The following is a 7,795-nucleotide window of genomic DNA, read 5'->3' as shown; positions in this document are numbered from 1 at the left end:
AAAAAAGAAAAGAAATTATCGAGAATATATTTGTTTTTTTTAACAATTGATTTAAAAAAAAAGAATCTAATAATTTAGTACAAAGTATTTTTTTTAATCGTTTGAGTGAGATTTCCTTGCGATTGAAGAGTAGAGAAAATATGCAATAAGAAACCGGGTCGTATTACATAGTTATACGAGTATTTAAAAGGCATTTATTTTGAATTAATAAATTGGGAAATTACGTTTATTTTATTTCGCGATTATTAAGAAAATAAACAGATTTTAAAATAAATATCTGTGATTTTTGCCAGATATAGTTAATAAAAAGAATTGATTTTTTTATGTTGAGATTTCTTTTTGAGAGATAATCATGACGGACCAGGAACGAAACGGGGAACGACGTCAATCCGGTAATGAAAATCCAGGACATGTTGACAATCCTTTCGCGGAAAACAGACGCGAAAATTTCAATGCAACAAATGTAGCCGTATTATATAAGGACAGGACAGATTTAGGTTTCCAATCAATTTTGCCTCTGCAGCGACCATTTGTTGCAAATGACGAAGAAAATGCAGCTATCGCGGCGGCTCGCTCTATTGCTGATAGCTTAACAATACAAAATGCCCTAATGGAAATAAAGGTTTATGATGGAAAAAACATGTCGGTCAAGGATTTTATTCAAGATGTAGTGGTAGCTGCCTCGAAACTTCCCCCCGAATATGAAGGAACGTTAATTACTTCAGTTTTAGGAAAATTAACAGGTCCAGCGAGAGACTGCAGACAACTAGCAATTTGCTAGATTAACTGATATAATAGAGCTTTTAAAAGAAAGATTTGCACCAGGACAATCAAAGGGATGATAGAAACTATGGTAGAAATAATTATGGCGAAAATCAGTGTGATAATGCAGTACGTAGTAACGATTATAATGATGCAAGACTTTACAACCCCAATTCAGGCAGAAATGACTGGGGTAATAGGTATCAAAGCCCAAATAGATACGCCACTGAAAGCCGATATAATACAAATGGACCTAAGGGAAATTGGGAAAACAGATACCCCACAGATTATAATATTGAAGGTACAAGGAATTATTCCAATAATAGAGTAGCGACAATGGAAAGAAATAATACTAATGGGTCTTTAAACTGGGAACTAGCTCGTCGAGAAGACGCTACGATGGGCTCGAACAGACAAATGCGTCCGACAACTGTGAGATTTCAGGAAAACCCGTCATCTTCAAGATAAGCGAAGTAGTAACTGAGTCACCGCCAGTAAAATTACCAGGAAATTATTTAGTAGGGGGTAAAGCAAGTTTTTTAGTGGATTCAGGGGCGGACATTAATATTATAAAATCAGATGCATTAACATCTGATGCTCCAGTTAAAACTTTAGAAGCTTCTTACATGACAGGTGTGACGAAAAATAAAGAGACGCATGAAAATGCACCACCTGTCATTTGTCGGAATAGTCATTTAACAGAAAGGCAAATATTAGAAACGCCAATTAACGGAATTGTCATTTGACTGAATTGCCATATAACAGAAATGCAACTTAACGGAGTCGCTACTGTCAAATAACAGAAATGTCACATTACCAGAATGTCAATAAACGGAATTGTCAATTAACAGAAATGTTACTAGACAGAAACAACAATCAACGGAAAAGACGCTTAACCTAACTGTCAGCTAATAAAAACGTTAGATTACGAAAATGACACATAACCAAATTGTCATTTAACGGGACTGTCATTTAACAGATTTGACATTTAACGAAATTAACAGTTAACAGCACAGTCAGTTAACACAATTGGCATTAAACGGAATGGACATATAACTCAATTCTCAGTTAACAGGATTGTCAATCATCAGACTTGACATTCAAAAGAATTGCCATTTCACGAATTTGGCATTTAACGAAATTGTTTAATAACGGAATTGTCATTTAACGAAATTGTCATTAAATGGATTTGTCAGTTAACGGAATTATCAACTAACGGAATTATCAATCAACGGAATTGATATTTAACAAAATTGTCATTTAACGGATTTGTCAATTAACGGAATTGTCTTTTAACGGATTTGTCATTTACCGGATTTGACATTTAACGGATCTGTCATTTAACAAAAATGTCTTTTAACGGATTTGAAACTTAACGGATAATATTTTATTATGTGAGTTTACTCTCTATCAAATCTATAGTTTTAGTTTTGTTATAAAATCGCGCGAAATTTAAATGTAACTATAGATTGGATAGAGTGTAAACTCACATACTAAAATAGTGTCTGTCAAGTGACAAATTCGTTAAAAGACATTTCTGTTAAATGACAAATCCGTTAAATGGCAAATCCGCTAAATGACAAATCCGTTAAAAGACTATTCCGTTAATTGACAAATCCGTTAACAGTGAACTCCGTTAAATGGCAATTCAGTTAATTGACAAATCCGTTAAAAGACAATTTCGTTAAATGACAAATCTGTTAAATGTCAAAACCGTTAAAAGACATTTCTGTTAAATGACAAATCAGTTAAATGTCAAATCCGCTAAATGGCAAATCCGTTAAAAGACAATTCCGTTAATTGACAAATCCGTTAACTGTGAAGTCCGTTAAATGGCAATTCAGTTAATAGACAAATCCGTTAAGAAACAATTTCGTTAAATGAAAAATCTGTTAAATGTCAAATCAGTTAATTGAAAATTCCGTTTAATGAGAATCCCGTTAATTGACATATCCGTTAAATGACATTACCGTTAACAGACATTGCTGTTAACTGACACTTGCGTTAAATGTCAAATCCGTTAAATGACAATTCTGTTCAATGACAAGTCCGTTAAATGACAAATTGGTTACATGACTATATTGTTAAATAACAATTTCGTTAAATGTAAATTCTGTTAAATGACATTTCTGATAAATGACAATGCCGTTAAATGTCAATTCCGTTAAATGACATTTCCGTTTAAAGAAAATTTCGTTAAATGTCAATTCCGGTAATTGATAATTCCGTTAGTTGATAATTCCGTTAACTGACAATTCCATTAAATGACAATTCTGTTAAATGTCTATTCCGTTTACTGGCAATTCAGTTAACTGGCAATTCTGTTAAATAACAATTCTGTTTAATGACAATTCCGTTAAACGACAATAGCGTTTACTGACAATTGAGTTATATGTCAATTCCGTTTAATGCCAATTGTGTTAACTGACTGTGCTGTTAATTTCGTTAAATGTCAAATCTGTTAAATGACTGTTTTGTTAAATGACAATTTGGTTATGTGTCATTTTCGTAACCTAACGATTTATTAGCTGACAGTTCGGTTAAGCCTCTTTTCCGTTGATTGTTGTTTCTGTCAAGTAACATTTCTGTTAATGGACAATTCCGTTTATTGACATTTTGGTTACTTGTCATTTTGGTTATGTGACATTTCTGTTATTTGACACGTCGGTTAAGTAGCGACTCCGTTAAGTTGCATTTCTGTTATATGGCAATTCAGTCAAATGACAATTCTGTTAGTTGGCGTTTCTGATATTTGCCTTTCTGTTAAATGACTATTCCGACAAATGACAGGTGGTGCATTTTCATGCGTCCCAAAATAAAGTATATACTTTAGGCACAGTAAAAATAATGATATTCGACAAACAATATACTTTTCATGTAGTAAACCCAAATTTCGGGGTAAATACAGAAGGCATAATATGTAGACCTTATTTAAGGGAAGAAAGGGCTAATATAAATTTCTTTTATAATTCTTTAATAACTGCGTCTAGGCCGATTCAACCTATTCCATTCATAGATCAAGAATCGCAAGATGCTAGACATAGTTTGATAAAAGAAGTTAAGCCAATACCACGACTTTTCCGAATCAAAGCCAGAACTAGGCAAGTAATAGACATTCCAGTTGATAACCAGGACCTAAAAGAAGGATATTTACTCAGGATAGAAGCGCCAGATGGTCTAATGTTAGGAGAAGCTTTAGTCAAACAAAAAAAAGGAAATGTAGAATTATGGAAATAAATACGACGGAAAAAGATATTGAAGTAGCCATAACTCCTTAACAGCTTTACCCTTACGAATATGTTGACAACGAAGATGAAATATTTAACAATCAACAGGAAAATTTTGAAGAAATGAAAGAGCAAAGAATTAAAGGCATACTTGAGAAAATGGATTTAGAAAAATTAAATGAGGAAGAGGTAAAATACGTAAGAAAATGGATAAGATTAGGACAAGACAGATTTTTAATGCCTGGTGATAAACTACCAGTCACCCCATTAGTAAAACATTATATTCCATTATCAGATGATAGGCCTATAAAATGCAGACAATATAGACAACCTCCAGAATACGAAAAAGCTGGGACTGAATTATTAGCAAAAATGTATGGAGATGATTTGATTATAAATTCTAATTCAAGTTATAATTCACCTGTTCTAATAGTGCCCAAAAAGGCATATAAAGAGGGTAATAAAAAATACAGATTAGTAATCGATTTTCGCGCCTTGAATGACAAAATGAAGGGGGACAGCTACCCAATGCATCTGATTAGCACAATTTTACAAAGGCTAGGAGGCGCTAGATATTTTTCTGTCTTTGATTTAGCTATGGGATATCATCAAATTGGTACAGCAGAAGAAAATCAACATAAAACAGCTTTCTCTTCAGGCAAAGGTCACTATCAATATAAAAGAATGCCCATGGGTATTAAAAACGCAGCTCCCACATTTCAAAGATTGATGGATAACGTTCTGACAGGACTACAAGGGCCAGAACTATTCGTTTATTTAGATGACATTATTGTATTCTCGTCTACATTAGAAGAACATGATAAAATTATTATTCGCTTATGAAAACGATTGAGACATGTGAAACTAGCCCTACAACCTGAAAAATGTGAGTTTTTACGTAGAGAAGTGGCTTATTTAGGACATTTAGTAGAAGAAGATGGAATAAAAGCAGATCCTAAGAAAATAGAATCAATAAAAAATTTTCCGGCACCGAAAAATCAGAAAACGATTCGCGAATTTTTAGAAATAACAGGCTATTATCGAAAACTTATAGCAAATTATGCAAAAATTGCTAAACGTTGTTACATCCCGATATATTTTAAATTTTACAAATTTTCATAAATTATTATTATTTTAATAAATTATTTAAGTAATTAATCGCAATCAAGAGATTGAAATTATCAATCTAAATTATATAAATAATAATTCAAAAATAGAAAGAATGCGTTCACTCATATTATTTAAATCATATAATATGACGTGTAGTAAGGAGTAAAATGAATAAACTTTTGAATGAACGTAGATTTCGAATGAACTATGAATCACGTATAACTCGAGCGCGAGCATATACATGATGTCATAGCTGCACCTGACGAAATATAATGTCAATTATAAAGAAAATTAAAGACTACAAAAGATAATCAATAATATAATCAATTTAATGCATAGAGTTGTAAATATAGACATGTGATATTAATTATGTGTGATGTAAACATGTTTGTGTGTATAAATCTATGAATCAATAAATCAATCGATAAATGAGTCGATAAAGCGACCAATAAAATAATTACAATTATTTACACTATTATTACAATTATAAATCAATACAAGTAATTTTATAATAATTATTGATTGATTATAAGATTGAATGTAGTTAATTCACTATTATAGTTAAAGATAAATTCTTAGAAAACTCGTACGTGCCTAAGACAGTTTTAGCAAAATACGTGCCCTGATCTGTTTTAGCACAAAATTCATGTTCTCTCTTACTCTAATGGTTTTCCCCACTCGATATATGGATCAAAAGTCCTATATAAACCCATGTAAAATCAAGAGTAATTGTCAAAAAGTTCCGGTGTAGTTCAGTGCGGACAGTATCATTGTAGAGCGACCCTTCAGTTTAATCGCGAGTTATTGTATTCTTTCCCATAAAAAGGTGCAAGTTATTTTGTTTTTCACTTAGAAACAAGTTTCTTTCCCCTAAAAAGGTGCAAGAGAAGCAATTAACACTTAGAGTCAATAATTTGTTGATTAATTGTCGTATTTGTAATTAATATTAATAGTATAAAATTTCACTAACTCTTTCCTGTAAAAAGGTGCAAGTTGCTTCTCTTTCACACATAGAATCGTTCTTTCCTGATTTTCTAATAGGTTCAAGTTAGTTTCAAGGAACTAACACATAGAACATTCTTTCCTGATAGCCAATAGGTTCAAGTGACGTGAAGTAACACTTAGATACGTGAAAAACTGTTAATCTATTACAAAAACTCATCAAAGTTGTAATATTGCATAAGTGTAATAAAACAAACTTTAGTTTCATTCATTTGAAACGAATTCATATTTGAAAACAACATTATAACAACCTAGCTGTATTTTCGATTTACGACAACTGTTTAATAAACGTAAGTAACAATTTTGTAACAATTGTAACTTTCTGTAATTCTAATTATTATAATCTTTAATAAATTCATAAAAAGGAATATTATTCTTGTTTTTAACGCAAAACCCGTAGTTTTGACAAGCGACAACGATCCTACAATAAAAATAAAGATCAGGCTTTACCAACCTGATTAATCAGCTAACTGGTTTTAGAATCAAATTTAAATAAATAATTAAATTTTATTTAAAAGCCTCGCTCTCGCTCGGAACGTAACAAACGTTTATGCGAATTGTTAAAAGAGGACAAAATCTTTAAATGGGAGTCTGATGAAAAAAAGAGCTTACGTGCATTAAAGAAAGCGTTATGTAAAAATCCGATTCTACAAATTCCTGATTTTACAAAAATATTTAAAGTTACAACAGACGCATGGACCTACCTATTGCGTATTTTTCTAGGACTTTAATAGGAGCAGAAAGAAATTATGAATCCACTGAAAAAGAGTGTTTAGCAGTTATTTATGCTTTGGAAAATTTTAGACCATATTTATACGGAAGAAAATTTGTACTTTCGTGCGACCACGAGCCACTAAAAATAGTAAACGAAGCTCAAAAACCGACGTCACGCATGACAAAATGGTTATTAAGATTACAGGATTATCAGTATGATTTTGAATGTAAACCAGGAAAAATAAATCGTTGGTTAAGAGGATTATCGGAAAATCCTAACGAAATAAATTTTAACTCACAAGAAGAATTTCAGAAAGCGACGAATCAAACACGGAATCTGAAGATATACCAATTTTGCGAAAAAGTCACAGTGTGTTACCTTCTTTAAATGACACGAATGCGGAAGATACAGACGATGAATCTAGTGATAGCAACAACACTAATAAAATAGAGCAACCTATTACGAGAAAGGACACCGCAATATACCACCAGTGGACACGTCAGAAGAAGAAAATGAGGAAGATACAACAATTTGCGAAACTAATAATAATAGACAAATTAATGATGAAGAAATGATAGAGAGTATAAAAGAATCAATTAATCGTTTTGATTTATCAATGGCGGGTCATCAAACATATTTTTGGGACGACGAATGAAAATAATGAGAATCAAGAAGAAGAAAATGAGGAAGTAATTAATGAAGTTGAAGTAGAGCAAGATGAAGTTAGGTCAATAAATGAAATTATAGCTGATTTACGAGAAATTTCAGAACAAATAAATCAGCCAAATACAACAGTGAGTCAAAAGACACGATTAAAGATAGAACTTTGAGTAATTTAGTAAGAGACACAATCAGTAGTAAGAAAACAGTTACTTTCGACACACCCATGCATAATACAAGACCGAATGCTCAATCCACACCATTCGTACCCAATACGATATTAGGAGAAGTAAGACTAGATAGAACAGTAATAGACAAT

Source organism: Leptopilina boulardi, unplaced genomic scaffold (genome assembly GCF_019393585.1).
Source record: "Leptopilina boulardi isolate dan_hultmark-lab unplaced genomic scaffold, ZJU_Lbou_2.1 LbouV2_371, whole genome shotgun sequence".
Lineage (NCBI taxonomy): Eukaryota > Metazoa > Arthropoda > Insecta > Hymenoptera > Figitidae > Leptopilina > Leptopilina boulardi.
The sequence above is the reverse complement of the archived record's forward strand: the minus strand, read 5'-3'. Positions refer to the sequence as shown.